This window comes from Vicugna pacos, chromosome 22 (genome assembly GCF_048564905.1).
Source record: "Vicugna pacos chromosome 22, VicPac4, whole genome shotgun sequence".
Classification (NCBI taxonomy): domain Eukaryota; kingdom Metazoa; phylum Chordata; class Mammalia; order Artiodactyla; family Camelidae; genus Vicugna; species Vicugna pacos.
The window spans coordinates 20,624,367-20,642,040 of record NC_133008.1 but is presented as its reverse complement, the minus strand read 5'-3'; the positions used below and the strand labels follow the sequence as shown (position 1 = coordinate 20,642,040).

Sequence of the window (17,674 nt, the reverse complement as noted above, 5' to 3'; positions counted from 1 at the left end):
AGGAGGAGAACATAGATCTCTGTTCCCTCCTGGAGTGGTCTGATCTCTGTCATTCTTATTTCTTCATGGCTTGGTTAGTTTAGTATTTTTTGTTTTTAGGTTCTTCTCTTTATTTATGTAGTCCATTGGCAGGTTTCCTTCCTCAGGGCCTTGCCTTTTGAGGTCATTGTTGTGTTTCTAATGTGAAGATGGGTCAGGGCACAGTGAAGAATTCTGGAATTCTTCACTCAGGGCTGGTTCTGGAATCTCAGGGCTGCCTTAAACAAACAAACAAACAAACAAACAAAAAGACCCCCAAAACTCAATTCCTGTTCTGAAATGGAGTTGGTGATGGCTTTCAATTTTGAGAGCATTAAATTGCTTTTCCTCATCTATTAAAAAAAGTAATGGCACTTATTATTGAACTTCAGGGGAACCATTTTGGGTGATCATTTCAGGATTCAAAAAAGCAACCCATATAAATTAAATAAGGTGGAATGGGCTAGACGTCAGATCCTGTATCAGGTTCTGATAGTCAGCTGTGCAAGAGTGAAGGGCAAGAGTGAAGGGCCTTAACACTCAGATAAGGGTGAGTCTAGAACAGCATAACCTAGCTGCTAAAAAGCTTTGAAGGAGGTTATTTTTCACATATTCTTTATATGTAGGGGAGTATGTTCTGCTTGCTGAAGTGGTCCTTAAACCATATCACAAGAGAACTGGTTAGAGGAATTGAACATGTTTTTGGAAGAGACAGTATTGGGGGTTGGGAGTGGAGAAGGGGTTCTAGGAGGCCCATTGGTGAGTTGAGATCTTGGCTCAGAATTGGCCGGTAGGCCTTTCCTCCTGCTGGTGCCATTAGGCACCCACTCACCCTCTCAGGGAGGATGGAGAGGTTCCTCTTGCTTTCTGTAGGTAAGATCAGGTGACCTTGCCACAAATGGCAGCAAAAGTGGACAGGTCACCACCTGGGGAAGGTGCTCAGCTTTGGGTGAGCAGATAAGAGACATGCATTGGCCTTTAAGTGAAGTTTAAGATGGTGGGAGCATGTGTACTTTGTTGCCTTGGTTTATAGCAGAAGGGAGAAGGATACTTGACTTGCTTAGAAAAATTAGGGTCACTTTGATCAGCTTAACCAGTCTTTTGAATCTACTGAACCAGTGTTGGCTTTTTTTTTTAAAGCTATTTTAAAAAGTTAACCCATTGACATTAAAAAAAAATCTTCTGAGCGTGTACTTTTTAAAAAAATATTTTTATTGAGGTATAGGCAGTTTACAATGTTGTGTCAATTTCTGGTGTGCAGCATAACGTTTCAGTCATACGTGAACATACATTTGTTTTCATATTCTTTTTCACCATAAGTTACTGTAAGATATTGAATATAGGTCCTTGTGCTGTACAATATGAACTTGTTGTTTATCTCCCACTGATGTTTAAGAGCAGAAACTACTCAACAGATGCCACATGGAGTGAAATGCAGCACAGGCTTCTCATTACCATACAATGGAATGACCAGAGTAGGAGACGCTGGCTGTGTGATTCTCTAAGCAGAGCTTAGCCAGCTGGCTGAGATGAGTGGCAGGGATGTAGAGAAGTCCTTGTGACCAGGTGGTCCCAGCTCCAGGCCAGCTCCTCAGGCTTTGAGTAGCCCTCATTTTAACTGAAGTGCATTGTACAAATATAATTTTTGTTACATGCCATGACATGAGAAAGATGGGGCATCTGATTTGTGCCCTCCATGCACACTATTCTGAGAAGAGATGATTTTTCTTGGTGTTGGGTTCATAGATTCTGTGAAGAAGGTTTGTCATGCTGGACTAAACTGTTCACAAGGAGTTCCCTGCACCGGAGTGTCAGGAAGGGATGGAGTTGGCCGATCAACTTCCTGGACCTCAGGGTTTATGGAAAGTCTTAGTGGAAAATAAGGTTGAAAAATGATTATTGTTGATGACCTTAAATGGAAGACTCTTTACACCTCATCCTAAAAGCATGGAGAGCCCTCAACATTAGTGAGGAGAAGAATGTCTGTTTGAATTGGTCAGGGAAGCCAGTGAGGTAAAAGGGTCATTGATAAGAGGCAGGCATGAACTAATATGGCCTTGAATTAGCCTGATAGGGAATAAAAGGCAGGGACAGGTGCCAGAGACACTGTGTGTGGAGACTGGGTGGTGATTAACTGGATACCAAGGGCTGAGTACAAGACATCTGTCTATCCAACAACTGGGGTCCTTTCCCTGCTGGGCCTGTGCTGTGCCCCAGGGTTCTGGTGATGGGTGAGATGGCCTATTCCTATCCTTGGGGGTCTTACCACGAGACAGGGCAAGATGCCCTGGGAAAGAGGACGGGTGGGCAGGAATATGTCTGAGAGGTGGCAGCTGAGTGAGGACTGGAAGGTGACACAGGTCCTGAGATAGTGGGTCTTTGGTTTTAGGGATGCTGAGTTTGAGCAAAGGTGACGATGAGCTGAGTCGTGGAGAGGGTGGTCTGAGATGTGTCTGCTGCCTGGGAGAATGGGAGTATTGGTCAGATAGCCTAACCTGTGGCCCTTGATGGCTACTCCCTGTTTCCCTGGGCTGGGAGAACACAGTGGGTTGAGGTGTGGAGGTCCTATGTGACCATCAGGACCTAGGACCCTCATGAACTGGAGGGGTATGTCTTTGACCCTGGCACATCTCAGCTGGCTCTGGGGGCTGGGTGCAGAACTTGATTTGTCCTTGTGTTTCCTCTTCCCCAAACTAATAGTGCTTTGTGTTAGATGGAATAACAGGCAAAAGAATAAATATCTGAGGGACTATCTCATATATGAATTTGGTCTGCTCTGGAACAAGAATGAAGTAGTAACAAATGGATGGAAATTAGAGAGACACAGCCCTTAACTTAGCCTGAGAAGGAGCTTTGTGGCAATTAGAGGGACCCGGAAGAGGCTCGATGTAATTTCTGTATCCTGGGAGCTGGTTGGTAACCAACATTTTCTAGATTCTGAGGATTTTCCAGCTTGAGGTTTTGGACACTTTTTCAGACAGACCTAGAGTGATTACGATGCCTCTCTGAAACATCCACATGAATTATTCGAACAGCTGCTGCTTCCTAGTTTGAGAAAGTTTCCCTACTTCATGCGTTGCTCAAATGTTTTCAGATCCTGGCTCTTCTGGCAGAATTCAGGGAGAAGACAAGTGGGTGTCCTGCTGAGTGATAGTACTGGTGTTGAGAGTAGGGAGGGGTTGTCACAGGAAGGAAAGGGGCCTTGGGGATTTGGTACTTGGGAAAAAAATGACTTGGGTCTGAGAGTAACATCTGCCTGGTGATGACCAAGACATCATCAGGGTCCTGATTTTGAAGCCAGGGGTGGGAGGGAGGAATCAGGTGAGTTAGGTGATGGCAGCAGCCTGGTGCCTCATATGTAGAGCTGGGAGGGCCAGCACATGCTCTGCCCACTACCCACCTTAGGAAGCCATCCCTATAGGGCCTGGGCTGTCCCCCAAGCTCCACGTCCCCTGGGCCTTGTGTCTTCCGCTGTCCTTACACTCTTCTTGGCTGTGTCAGTGGCCAGGGGATCTGTCTTCTTCCCACTGGTCTATGTCTGCTCTGTTCCCCGCCATGTGTGAGTGCTCCGCTGTTCTAATGGAAGGAAAGAGTAAGTCTGTGCATGTGCTCCTTGCCAAGGACCCCTAGTTTGCTGTGTGGCGTGCTAAGAGTGTGGTTGGCTTGTGTGTACATCTCATTGGAAATGAAGATGAAAAGATCCTGTTTCCTGGCCCTGGGGGCAGTTTTGTTTATTTGTTTGTTTGTTTAATTGAAGCTTTGTTGATTTACAGTGTTGTGTTTCTGGGGTACAACATAGTGATTCAGTTATACATACATATTCTTTTTCATTATAGGTTATTACAAGGTATTAAGTGTAGTTCCCTGTGTTATACATTAGGACCTTGTTGTTTATCTATTTTATATATAGTAGTTTGTATCTGCTAATCCCAGACTCCCAATTTATCTACCCACCCTACTTCCCCCTGCTGGCTGTGTTGATCAGGTCCTTTAAGCCCCTTCTCTTGGCTTGTACCCTTCCAACTTAGGGGCTCAGAGATACGTGCTTTGTCAACCTCTGAGGGTTTTAGCGTCTTTTACAGAATGTTAAGATGCACACGAGTCATTGAATTCGCTGTTTGGTCCGTGGAAAAAGGGTTTGCACAACAAGGGTCACTCCTCCAGGAAGTTTCCAGCAATTCAGTAAAGGCCTAAGTTTTAGTGTACTCTTAGAAGAGGAATCGAGGGTGTGCTGATCTTTGCTTTAGGAAGTTTTTCCAGAGTCTTTGGAAAGATCCAGCCTTAGGATGGTTTCAGAGTCAGACTGTCCTGGAAGGTGTGTTAGTTCAGATTTGAGCCTGGGCCTGGGAGATGGCTTATCTGGGTCTGGATCCCCATTTAACTTCTTAACCCTGTGACCCTGACCAATCACCTTGACTTCTCTCAGCCTCAGTTTTCTCATCTGTCAAGTGTGGGCATCAGTGGCAGTCTCTGTGTGAAGTGTGAGTGGGAATAGTAGTACCCCGTGTGAAATGTGGGTAGCATTGGTAGCACCTCATTCTGTGGTCATGAGGATTAAATGAAACCAAGCATGTAAAGTACTGGCACTATGCTTGGCACCAAATGAAGAACTCAGTAATTGTTAGCCACTGTTGCACTTTTCTTTCCCTCCTTTAGTAACAAAATCTCTTGTCAGTGTGTTAAAGATGATTCTCTGGATGTTCCTGATATTGTCAGTAGTCTTTTCTGTGGTGGTTTGAATCTGTGTGCCTAGCAGTAGCTTTTTTTGTGGAGATGAGATTATGTTCATCTATTTATTTATTCACTTTTTTTTTTTTAATGGAGGTACTGGGGTTTGAACCCAGGCCTGCATGCCAAGCAGACACTCTACTTACTGAGCTGTAACCACCCTTCTGACGAGCTTTCTCAAGAGTAAGGCCCTCCCCTCCCTGCTCCACCAAAGCCTGATAAACACTGACAAGGAGTCCTGAACCTGAACCCTCACCCTAGCAGTAGTGTCACTGGGGTCTTGGGGACAGACCTATGGGGCCTGGGTCTCAGGCTGGATCTTGGTGCTGGGTGGTTGGGTAGGACCTGGGTCTGTATGAGGCAGCTGGAGATAGAACATGGCAGGAGGGTGGGCCTTAGAGAAGGCCAGAGGGTCCCCTGCAAGGCTGGCCCAGTAAAGGCCGCGTGAGTGAGTGCCCCCCTTGCCCCTGTGGCATTGCCCCTCTTTCTCCCTCCTTGCCCCTTTTGGCCTGTGCTGGCCTTGCAGCTTCCCTGCAGAGAGGGCTGGTAACCTGGGATATGAGGTGACTTCCCAGGAGGTGTCCTGCTTGCTTTGGCTTGTACTGGCAGGACTGTGCTTTGAGGATATTGGGGTGAGGTGGACTTTGTGGGGTGCTTGAGAATCTGACCCCACTTAAGACAATATTTCTCTGGGATGTGTGGTCTGCTTTCTCAACAACTGACAGTGGGAGTGCACATTTACCTTGAGGACAAAGTGCATGCTAGCCTGGTGTGTGCACGTGGGCTTGTGCATGTGCACGTGTGTGATGGCTCTGTATGTGCTTGCGTGTGTGTGCGGGACCCAGTGGCTGGAGTTGAGCCTGACGCAACCACTCTGGTGTGTGCAAATGAAGGAAAGCCATTTCAGTCTGTGATGAACATGGGCTTTGTGTGGCAGAGTCTTTCCTTTTGTGGGGCCCCTGGCTTACTCTGGGCTTGATGCTCAGGTACAGGCAAAGTCCCGCTGAGGGCACAGCACAAGCCTGTGTGGTCCTTGCAGATTTCTTCAGACCTTATTTTAAGGCAGAGATTCATGTGACATTTTCATTGCACCTCACAGCACATCAGTCTTTTTTTTTTTTTCCTCTTGTGTCTCAGCTGACCTCTCCACTGGAGAGGGGGCTCCCCAGGGTGAGGGCACTTTTTCTCTTTCACCACTTCCTCCCATGGGTGCAGGTCCCTTCCATATTATCTTTTTTCTCTTCTTATCTGGTTTGGTGAAGATTTTTCTTATAGCTCCGCTTGTACAAGATCTTTTGCCAGAGTTCAGTAGGTGTTCTTTGAGAATTGGTCTACTTGTAGATGTATTTTTGATATATTTGTGGGAGAGGGTGAGCTCCCATACTTCTATTCTGCCATCTTGAAGCCCCTCTGAATTTTCTCAAGGCACATCAGTTTTAGTACTGAACTCTCTTATCAGCAAGGAAAACTCCGACTCAAGGCAGCAGCAGCCAAGCATATTTAGAAATTCTGGTCTCTTCGCCATTGCACCCCAGGAGGCAGGCCCTTCACTTTTCTAAAGCTGCAGTGGGGGTTGGGAGTTTGGCCTTTGCTGCTTCTCTCCTCTTGGAGCGGGCTTCTCCAGGTGTCTGACCCCCTAGAACAGTTTCCTTCCTGCTTACTCCCTAGATGCTGGCTCTTTGGCCCAGTTGAGCAGAACTCTTCCCAGCCAGCAAGGCTCTGTGTCTGCCCAGTACTTCCTCTCCCCAGTGTGAGGATAAATGATGGGAAATGTTCATGCAGGCTGCTGGGAAGCTCTGATGGCCTAGAGAAGCCGGGTATTAGCCTACCCTCCCCTCTTCCCTGCCTCTGCTGAGACTTTGGGGAGGCTCTGCTTCTTCCATCCTGGGCTCAGTTTGCCCTATAAGGGCTGAGGGCAGTGAGAACAGTTTGACAGTTCTCTGAAGCCCTCCCTGAGGAGCCACTCTATTCCTGACATCCTCTGATCATACTTTTATTGTTGGACACATTGTCAAGAAGATGTGGCCTCTTTTCATGTCCTTTCTCAATTTGCTCTTAATTGGCTTGTGTAGTGCAGGCCATGATTTAAGATAGATGTGGCCATTGTTGCGGTTTCTTCCTTAGAACTTTTGCAGCATTTTAGTCAGTCACACAGTTTGTGATGGTTGTGATACATCATCAGAGTTTGTGGCAGTGATGAAGCTTCTGGGGCTGGGAGCTGGCTTATTGGCCTGGACATTGCTGTGAGGCCTCCAGACTCCTGGGCTGAACACGTGGCCTCAGTCTGGCCATCAGTGCTGCACCATTGCTCTAGTCACGTCTCAGAAGTTACCAGTTGATTTTGACTGTTTGACCTGGCCTCTGACAGACAGTCAAAGAAACTGAATTCTGCCTCTTAAGGAAGCTTGGTTGCTCAGATGATTGTAGGTTGTTTTGTATTTGAAGACCTAGCATTAGATTGGATTTCTAGAATTCTACCAAGGCCTCCATGCTGTCCAAAATTCAGCTTGGGGGCATCTGGAAGTTTTGTAGGTGGATGACACTGACCTTGCCGCTTGCCTGGATACTTACTAGCTCCCCTGGATTTGGATCTAGGCGGACCCTTTGGTGTTCTGGAAACTACCAGCTTATGTAGACCTTGGTCACTCCTTCCCAGTGTCCTGTTGCCAGCCTGGAGGATCAAGATGACAGAGGCCACCTGAGGCTCCAGGTCTGTCCAGCTGCAGTGGGACTGCTGGTGGATGCTTTCCTCAGCAATGAGCAAGCAGTAGTCTTGCCTCCTAGGAAGTACCCAAGTGCCACAGGGACTCTTCTGGGCAGGGGTAAGGAGTGGGGTTTGAAGATGAAAACTGGAGATCTCCCCCCTGGCTGTGTGGGTCTGCCCAGTGTACATTTCTTTGATGATATTTCTGCCCATCCTACCTGCTGCTCCCAGACCAAAATGTCTTATCTTGGACCTTACAGGGATAAGCTATGTGAACTGCTATAGGTAGAGTTTGTTTGAATTTCAGAACCATAAAGCTTTTTCCTTTAAATTATTTATTTATTTATGTGTTTGTTTATTTTTGTTGTGGGGAAGGTAATTAGATTTACTTTTGGAGGAGGTACTGAGAATTGAACCTACGGCCTTATACATGCTAAGCATGCACTCTACCACTTGAGCTATATATACCTGCGCCCCCCTCCCCAAGGTTTTTCCTTTAGCCCAGGTAGGTCTTCATTTGTATACTGTGGAGCCAGCACCGAACGCTGCTCCTGCTGCTCCCTCAGTGCTCTTGAACAATAGCACGTTTCCTCTTTTTTATTCCAGTTCTGGAAAGTAAGATACTGGTTCTTAAACTTGTGGGGAGCACCTGCCCTAGGTTACCAGATTGCACTGGATTTAGCTTCTTGTTTGCCAGGACCACCTGTTTGAAGATGGCTGGTGAAGAAGTAAACTGGGCTCCGAGTACGGCCTTCATGTTGCTCCTCAGAGAGACTTGGGATAATTTGCTGGTCTTTGCCCTTCCAGGAATATGCAGATCAGGGTTGGTGCCTGTGCCATCACGGAGAGTTGGGGTCTCTCTTCATGGCATGGAGATGGTGCTCAGCTCGGGGCTTCGCTTCCACCTTCTCAGCACACACGAGCCCATGGCCACTGGACTTGGGTTGAGGCAGCACGTGGCACCTGTGGCCAGGGCCGGGGGACACCCTGTCCATTGGGGAAAGGATTCTTGCCTTTCCAGGAGATTGCCTTTGTGATACATAAGGTGTTGCTTTTTAAAAAAGAAACTCAAAACTTGCTAGAATAGAATGGCTGGAGGTTTTATTTCTTGACGTGAAAATAAATGTGAATATAGCTAATACAGCTAATACAGCTGGTTGAGATGCTGTGTGACATGGAGGCTGCCTTGGATGGTGTCTTGTTGAAAACGAGGCCCACTGCTGTGGAAACCTCCTGTTCAGGCCTCCTGCTACAATGGAGGTCTTCTGCAGTTGGGGCTTTTTGTGATCCTCACTCTAAAGTTTTTCTGTTCTAACTGGTCCTGGAAACTCAGTTGCCCCCTCAAACTTCCCTCCCCCCTTGTTAATCCTCTCAGGAGGACCCTGCATATTTTGCAGTCACAGGTCACACAGGGACCTGTCTGTTTGGAAAGGAGACTGACTGCTTCCCAAGCCAAACTATGTAGAGAACCCCAGAAAATCATTTTCACCCCTCTCCTTATTCTGGAGCAGTTAACCAAAGTGGCAGTTGGGGTGCTCTGGGTATTCCTATCTGAAATAATTGGCAATGAAATGCCCTCCCTCTGTGTGAGTTGGGTGCCTCATGTGGGATCACTTGGTGTTACTAGTTTTCTACACAGCGTCCACTGATTTGGCCAGTGTGGTGACTCCCCTGGGCCTGGCTCTGCCTCACAACATAGGTGGGCTTGGTGCTCACACCTTGATGGGGGAGATGCAGTGCTTTCCTCTTCAGTGATGTTGATTGGTGGGTGCACTGTTTGGACTAGTTGTCTGTGTCTCTCTTGTCTTGAGTTTGACCTGTCTGGAACTCAGGGCTTATACTCCTGGTAGGCCTGTGTAAGGTTTCTTAAGTCTAGCTCTCAGCTGCTCCAGGGTGTAGGTTTGGGTTGTGCTGTGATATCTCTGGGTTCCACTTACAGAAAAAGATTGTGCCCAAGATGAGCTAGTCATCTTTGTCATTTATCTGACAGGCATTTCTTGACTCCCTTGGTTCATGCTGTGAGATGGGGCTGGAACAGGTATGTCCTGGGGAGACAGAGTGCTTTGGGAGGTAAGAGCTGGGGTGAGACAGGCATACTTGAAGTCCATCTGAGGTATCAGATGCCGCTTTCATCTCACTGTTCTAAGTCTTTCCAGTACCTTTTTGTGCAGTTTATGTGGGGAGTGGAGGAAAGGACTAGTTGATAGTGGAGCATGTCAGGGACATGGCTGGTCTGGGAAGCAGGGCTCTAGAGCCATATTTTGGCTGTGGGTATACCGGGCCTATGGGATTTGTTTTGTACACACTTAGGCCCCAAAAGGTTAAAATGATTTGTTCTGCCTTGAAGAGACATTATGCTGAGTGAAATAAGCCAGACAGAAGAGGACAAATAGTGCATGATTCTACTTACATGAGACACCTGGAGTAGTCAGATTCATAGAGAGAGAACAGAAAGTAGGATGGTGGTTGCCAGGGGTGGGAGAGTGGGGAAAATGGAGAGTTAGTGTTTAATGGGGACAGTTTCAGTTTTGCAAGGTGAAAGAATTCTGGAGATGGATGGTGATGGCTACACTAAAGTGTGAATGTACATATCACTGCTGAACTGTACATTTAAAAATGGCTAAGACAGTAAATTTTATGTTATATCTATTTTACCACATTAAAAAAGGGAACCTTTCTGAATTCAGAAATATCCTTCATCCTTATAGGAGTTACCCTCCAAGAGTTAAGCCTAGGAAGAAAGGAACAAAAACTCACATTTTGTCTACCTTATGCCAGATACTAGGGGATTTAAAAAAAAAAGTATGGTTCTAGAAGGCTCATTGTAACATCATCTTGGGAGCATGATTCCGTGGGTGTTCTTTGGTTCCCAGGGATGGGGCCTGGATGCACTTCCTCCATTTGGTAGGGTGACACAGAACTGGGGTCTACAGGGGATTTGGGGAGAGCGGTGTCCAGGAACATTTGAGGTCTTCTTTGCTACAGTGCTTAGCACAGAGATTGCAGGTATTCCTTGTTCTCCTGTGGCTCGTTGTTAGAGAATTCCCTTAAATACGGTGCATATTGGAGGATATACACAGAGGGGAGACATCAGTTTGTAGGTGCTTGTTACTAAGACAAATTATTTCCTCTTTTGTTCTTGTGACATTTTCTTCAGGGTGTCCTTTAATATCCTAATGCGCAAGTGCTAACCACTTCAAACACGTACCAAAATCTCAGACTTGTCTAGATGTGGACATGTGATTTCTGGGCATTTTAAATATGGTTTATCTGAAGTTTTGAACTGCCAAGTGGACTGCCTGGACAGCTGCTGGGGAGCGAGTATGGAAACGCTGAAAGGAACCTCGTTTATAAGGAGTCAGAATATTTTGAGGAACAACATTAATCACATTAGTAAAAGTAAGAACTAGTTGCTTCTGTTTGAGAGCCTGCCTGGAGCCAGAGCCTATCACTTTGTACTCGGGATGGTCTCGAGGCCTGAGGGGTGGGTGGGCTCCCACGGCTGGATTTGGACGGACTGTTGAACTATCAGGAGGGCAGGTGGTGGTGTGGGATTCATCGTGGGACTTGCTCATCAGCATCGTCAGGATGGTCTGGTGGTGTGAAAGAAAGGGATGCCTGGAATGTTCAGGAGAGAGGAGGGATGTAGTGGAGTTGAGTCTTCAAGAGGGCAGGGATCTGCTGGAAGGATTGTTGCTGGGTTTTTTAGGGAGGGAGGGATATGGGATCTTGGCAGTAGGAAAGGGAGGGGAGCGCAGGGTGTGGGTAAATGGGTGCTGCGGTAGCTCACACTACTCAGTGGTGACAGGGGAGGTGCTTCCAGATACAAGGCCATTGAGGCTTGTGGGACCCTCCAAGCACCTTTCTCCAAACATCTGTGTGAGGGAGACGGGGAGAGCTCCCTGCTTATAAGTTCTGTCCCCCCTCCTGAAACGGGCTGTGATGTTGCTGTGGCCTTGCCTGTCTCCATGTTGCTTCTTTCTGATGTTGACTTGATATTCTAATTAAGGATAGAGTTTATATTGTTAAGTTTTTGCGTCGTTGATGGTGGAAACATACTGGTTGGGTATTTATAACTCACAGAGGATGCCATTTTGCCATTTCTTCCTCCATGCCTCGTTGGGCCTTGGATAAGGAGATGAACAAGAGCCCTTTCTCTTATGGAGTGTAGTAGTTTGGGAGAGAGAACCTAGTGGGATGCTTAATGTCCAATGTCAAGATAAGCTATTCCAAGTGATGGGGCTGTAGTCTTCAGGGATGGAAGGGGAGAGGGTACCTGAGTAACATGTTTTGAGTCTGAAAGATGAGTAGGGGAAAGGAAGGACTTTCCTGGTAGTGAGAACAGCATGTGCAAAGGCCCAGTGGTGGAGGCAGGCAGATATGGTAGGTATGACGAATCAAAACAAGGCCAGTTTGGTTGGAGCCAGGAGCATGCTGTGTGTGTGTACATACATATGTGCATACTAGATGACTTCATAGGGTCACTTGGGCCTTAACCTTAACAGACAGAGCGTTAAAGTTCATGGTGAGGTGTTGGGAGCATTGCAGGGGCGGGGGGTTAAGGAGCTTTAGGAACAGCTGCATTGGCACAGTGTGGGGAGTGGACAAGTCAGTCCCTTGGTGAGGCCATGGTTACCTAGTGAGGCCATGGTTACCTAGTGAGACCATGGTTACCGTGGCTGAGGCAGCACAAGTAGGGACAGACCAGAGGCCTGGAGAGCACATACTGGGTTGTTACCCCAGTAGAAGCTTTGCCTTGACAGTGGAAACCAACCACCTCTGGTTGCCAAAATAGGCTCATGCAGCCGGCCTCACTGTCAGCTCCTTGGCCCTCGTGGGGCTGGTTCTTTGCTTCTCTCGTCTGCCTAGTCATGCTCTCCCTCGCTCTGTGGGGAATATAGGGTTAATGAGGCCCCGTGCCTTGGGGAGAGCAGGTACTGCTTGGTCCCCAGGGGCTGACGTGTAGCCAGAGCATCTCTTTGCTGTCCCTCTGCTTTGACTTGTTGTCTCAGGCCTGCTGCTGTGCCTGAGTCACCTCTGTCCTCTAATGCTCAGCACAGCCTGTTAGGGCCACGAATCAGGTAGCCAGTATTTTTAACTTTGGGGCCGTACGGTCTTTGTCATTACTAATCAGCCCTGCCCTGTAGGTGAAAGCAGCCAGTGCATACTTAAGTTGGCATGGCTGTATCTCAGGAAAAGCATTCACCAGAGCAGGCCCGGGCAGTAGTTTGCTGACCCCTGAAATAGGGAATAAACTCTGGCCCAAGTTAATCCTTCCCTCACTAGGAAGTACATGTTGGAACAATGTCACCTTGGGGCTTCCTTGAGATAATCCACTCTTGCCCTACCTCAGTTTCTCCCTTTCTGATGATTGGGCTGGCTGGGGAATTTCTTTCCTTGATAATTAGCAGTACAGTTGCTAAGACTGTTGGCAGAGAAGGTCTAGGGTGGCTGTTTTTAGGGGGTGCTCATTTTGTGTGGAACATGTGGACTTTGTGAACCTAGGGGTGGGAGAAGGTGAATGGTATTGTTGGGTTTCACCTTGGAGTTTTTTGGCTTAATGTCTTGTTCCCAGGACTGGATTGGAGCGAGTGTAGTAAATATTTGGGGGCAGATGCAATTGAAGAATTTTAAGGACAGCGCAAGTGTTTGGTGAGTGCAGACTGATAGGAGGAGACCAGAGGTGTGCAGCTTCCATGAGGCCAGGCCTCAGAAGGGATGATGGGGCCCTCTGGGGGTGGGCACCTTGGAGATCCCAGGTTTCCCTGTCAGGTGCCCATGACCCCTGAGAGCTGTCTCTGGGCTGCCCATGGGCACTGCAACTTGAGTGTCTCTATGGAACTGGAGCTCCCTAGACAGCAGCCAGTGTCTGGCCAGGGGCTCCTTTCCTCAAGTTAAAAAGGGAGCCAGCCTCACTTGTCTGAGCTGGGGAGGGTGAAATGGCAACAGTGAACTTCTGTTGCCCAAAGTGCAGTGACTTGATTTCATGTAAATCACCAATCACTGCCTTCTCACCAAGCATGATATCCCTCAGACTGGAAATTCTTATGTTTGGGTAGGATGCAGACTCGGGGTGTTGTGTGTGTGCGCATGTAAGTAGAGTACCCAGGTGCAGGGTCAAAGCCAAACCATAATGATTTATCAAGGGAGCGGAAGAGTCTCTTATGAGTTGGTAATTGTGTACTTAAGGGTTACTTGATACTGTTTTAAATGTATGGGTTGGAAATAAAAACAGTAAAAGCTCTCTAAACCCAACCAATGCAGGGTAATGGCAAAACAGCCCAAATGATATATCGGTGAAGAGTGATTATAGTTTTAGAGAAATACTCCCAGTTCTGATGGTGCTAAGTGGTCTCTGCTTGGTTTCTGTTCCTTTGTGAATTTTGCACTAATTGTATTGAGGGGCTGCTGCTGTGTGAGCTCCTCAGATTGGTTCTTTCTCCCTCAATGTTTAACCATCTCTGTTCATTCATTCCATAAATATTTATTGAGCACCAGTATGTCAGACAGTGTTGTAGGTGCTTGAAATAAAATTAGGCACCAGGCATACAGACACCACTTTCCTTGTGGCATTTATGTTCTTGCCAGGTAAGAAAGTCCATAGATATAGTAGCTGTGTTGTGTGGAGTTTGGGAAAGGGCCAGGGCCGTGAGGATGAAGGGGGCAGGGTGAGCAGGGTGGGCCTCTTCGAGGGAGACAGTTGAGCAGTGATTTGGAGGTACACGGAGGAGTTAGCCATCAGGGGGAGGGTGATGGAGGAAGAGGGTGCAGCTAGCACAAACGCTCTAGCAACTACTGGTAGAGCAGGCAGTATACAGACATTTCTGAGAAACTAAAGCTGAATATGGACTAGGCGTTTGTTGACACTTAGGGATTATCATATGGTAGTTATGTTTTCAAAGGTCATTTTTAACTTAGGATACAAATTGAAGAATTGATAAAATCATGAAGTATCTGGGATTTTGTTGAAAATATAAAAGGACCCCAGGATGGGAGGGTGCCTGGTATGTTGGAGGCACGGCCATGTTGAGGCCAGCGTGGCTGGAGGAGAGTGGACAGGCCTCCGGGGCTAGGAGAGGATAGGGCTTCACTCTGAGTGAACGTAGGGCCTTTGGAGGGTTTTGAGTTGAGGAGTGAAAGCAGGGGGTCCAGTTTGCAGACCTTTTCCTACCAAGGGGGAGGGTAATGTGGCTAGTGGAGGTGTGAGAGGTGGTTGGACCCCAGATATGTTTGGCAAAATCAGTCAGATTTCCTGATGGATTGAGTGATGGGTAGTCCGATCAAGAACGCAACTCCAGATTTTAATTTGAGTATCTTGTAAGACTGGATTTGCCATGAGCTGAGATGGGTAAAGCTATGGTGGAGCTTAAAAGTCTGAGGTGACCTTAAAACTTGCATGTTGTATTCTGTCCCATGATGCACTGTGTGCATTATGATAGCAGATTAAGGTGACCTTTCTCCTTGCAGGGTTAAATTAACCCTTTAGGGAAATGTATGTCTTATGGTCTCACTGAGTTAGGGTACTTGGCTCTTTGTCAAAAATCATTTGTCCACATGTTCATGGGTGTATTTTGTTCATCTATCTACTTGTCTGTCTTTATGTCTGTATTACACTCTATTGGTTACTGTAACTTTATGGTATGTCTTGAAATCAGATTGTGTTGTCTTCCAGATTTGTTTCTCTTTCGGTGTTTCACTGTTCTAGGTCCTATGCATTTCCTTATAAATTTTGGAATTTAATAATTTTTTTTCCTGCAGAAAAGCATCCTATAATTTTTGATTGGGGCTTTGACTCTGGATCAAGTTATGGGAGAATTGACACCTTCTGACCCATGGGAAGGTCCTCTATTTATTTAGGTTTTCTTTCATTTCTCCTAATGATACCTTACTGTAGTTTCAGGTTGTAGGTCTTGCACATCTTTTTTAAGTCAAATTTATCCTTAAGTCATTTATGCTAGTATTAATAGATTTTTTTAAAAAGCTTTGAGTTTTGGTTGTTTGTTGTCAGTGTGTAGACATACTGTTGATTTTTGTGTATTGACCTTGATTCTGAAGAGGGCAGGTGCTTGGAAAAGCTCAGGGCCCCCGCTTCTGAGACTTCCCTCTCTATGGCAGAGAGAAACCTTGGCTTGGAAGGTATGAAGGAACTAGGATTAATGGCATCCACTGTGTTTACCAGTCTGACTAGGGCCAAAAAGAGTGGCAGAAAGGGCACCTCTCCCTAAGCAGCTCTGGTGGTGGCTGCAGCCAGCCAGCCCTGGGCCTCACTAAGGACGATGCTGTGTGTTCCTTGGTGCCCAAGGATCTTTCCATAGAATTCACTGATACTTGCTTATTTTGCAAGTTCTCCTGTGAGAGTGTTTCTCACCATCCATGAGCTGTGAATTGCTGTGAACCCAGTTTAAAAATAAAGGTTTCATATCAGAGCAACCTCCTGGTAGTCATGTGGATGCAAAGAATGACAACGGAGGTGATATTGACAATGTTCGGCAAGCTGCAACTGACAGAACTGCCTGGGCACCTGAGATTTGGCTGGTTCGCTAGGTTCAGCCTCTGTGCCCAGAGCCCTGGACATCTGACATCATAAAGGAGGGGAGTTCCTAGGGCCATACTTTCTCTGTGACCTTGGGAGAGTTCCTGAACATTCTTGGGCCTTAGTTTTCCTATCTGTGAAACAGGCAGCCCCTTCCTCCCTGGGCAGTGTAAGCCCTTTGGAGATGATCCCGTGGTGAAACTTCCAATTGCCCTGCAACAGTGAACCTGCCTCCATGTGAGAGGTGAAGTTTGCTTGTTCCCAGCACCTCATGCACTCAGCTTCTTGAGGACAAACCCAGTACTGCCTGAAATGGTGGGTGGTTTCCTTGGGGTCTGTGTCAGGGAGTAGGCACTGGGAAGGAGAGAGATCATATCTAGAGAGGAAGACCTGGGTGACCCTGGGCAAATTCCCAAATATCAGATGTGTTAGGTCCCTTATCTATAGAAGGAAGTTGATTTTATAACTTACCCCTAAGATTGTCCTGGGGATTCAGAGAAATACTGAGTTTTAGCATAGTACCCAGAACTAACTAGTGAACATCTATTAAAAGCTAGTATTTTTATTTCTATCATGTGTCATTACTGTTATAGTCAAAACCTTGAATCATTTTCTGTGTGTTCAGTATGTTGGCATGTGCTTGTGTACTACCTCTTGTCTCCATCCATATTGCTAAAGATGGGATCTTTAGTGTCTAGCATGTTAGTTATTGGTTAGCACATTTTATTGGGTTATATGCCAGAGACCGATAGAAATTGATTTCTCCAGCTTGCCCTCATGTAGAAGGTAGCAGAGGCATAGCTCTGGTTGAAGTCTAGAAATTGGCTGTGTAATTCCAGGGATTGGAGACATTTAAAATTGCTGATATGTTCCAGAAATTTTCCTTGCAAACTCAGTGTTTCTTCCTCTGTCCTTTGCTTTAGGTTGGCCAGCACGTTGACAGAAGTTGCCTTTTGACTTAGTGCCCACCATGGCTGGTTGGTAGGACCACCGTCCTGTGCTCAGAAGCCAGGTGAGTCCTTAGGGTCTGGTATTTGTGGAGTGGAGGCACTGACTTGCCAGGAGGCCTCGTTCAGGCCCTTGGACATTTGAAATGGAGTGCTGCTTCAAAAACTGATGGCCACCTCCTAGAGGAGAAGGAGGAAGGCATGTCTCTCTGGCATTGCATGGTGGGCTATCTCCATTGGGCTGCCCAGGCCCTGCCTCTTCCAGGATGGCCATTTGCTCTCTCTTTGCTTCTCAGGGGTTGCTTGAAAAGCCCAGACCCAAGTAGGATGAGTCATACTCTGTGAGGATCAGGGGCAGAGGATAATCCTGGCCAGGTGGCCTTTGCCCTCTGGCTATTCCTGTGATTTCCCAGTGCTGATGGTAGTGGTTAGAATTTATCCTTAACCACCAATAAGTGGTGCAGGGCCCTGGTACCAGTGCTTGGAGTTGATTGCCCTTACCGTGTGAGGAAACTGAGCTATCCTCACACTGCTTAGGACTCACAAGTAGAGACTCTGTCCAGGGCTTTCAGGACCCAGCAGGGCAGAACCTAACCCCAGGTGGGATTTTGTCTGTTATTATCAGGGCCTGGCCAGTGATGTTTTGGGCCAAGGCTGCCTACCTGGAAAAGAACATAGAACTGAAGAGACATCTTAGAACATGGAGACAGCTCGGAGAGCTATAGGGTTGGTTAGCTGCTTCCT

The 17,674-nt window shown here is 47.0% G+C and overlaps 1 protein-coding gene across 12 annotated transcripts in view; it reads left to right on the top strand.

The window, feature by feature from the left end:
• The window catches only part of GATAD2A (GATA zinc finger domain containing 2A), a 92,384-nt gene that overhangs the window by 19,389 nt on the left and 55,321 nt on the right, over positions 1–17,674 (top strand). For 7 of the 12 annotated variants that reach the window (XM_031689389.2, XM_006199021.4, XM_072947311.1 and 4 more), the window contains exon 2: positions 16,907–16,995. The exons of the other annotated variants lie outside the window; for them this stretch is intronic. The gene's annotated coding sequence lies outside the window, so the exon portion shown is untranslated. The remainder of the gene's footprint in view (positions 1–16,906; positions 16,996–17,674) is intronic. 12 annotated transcript variants of the gene reach the window in all.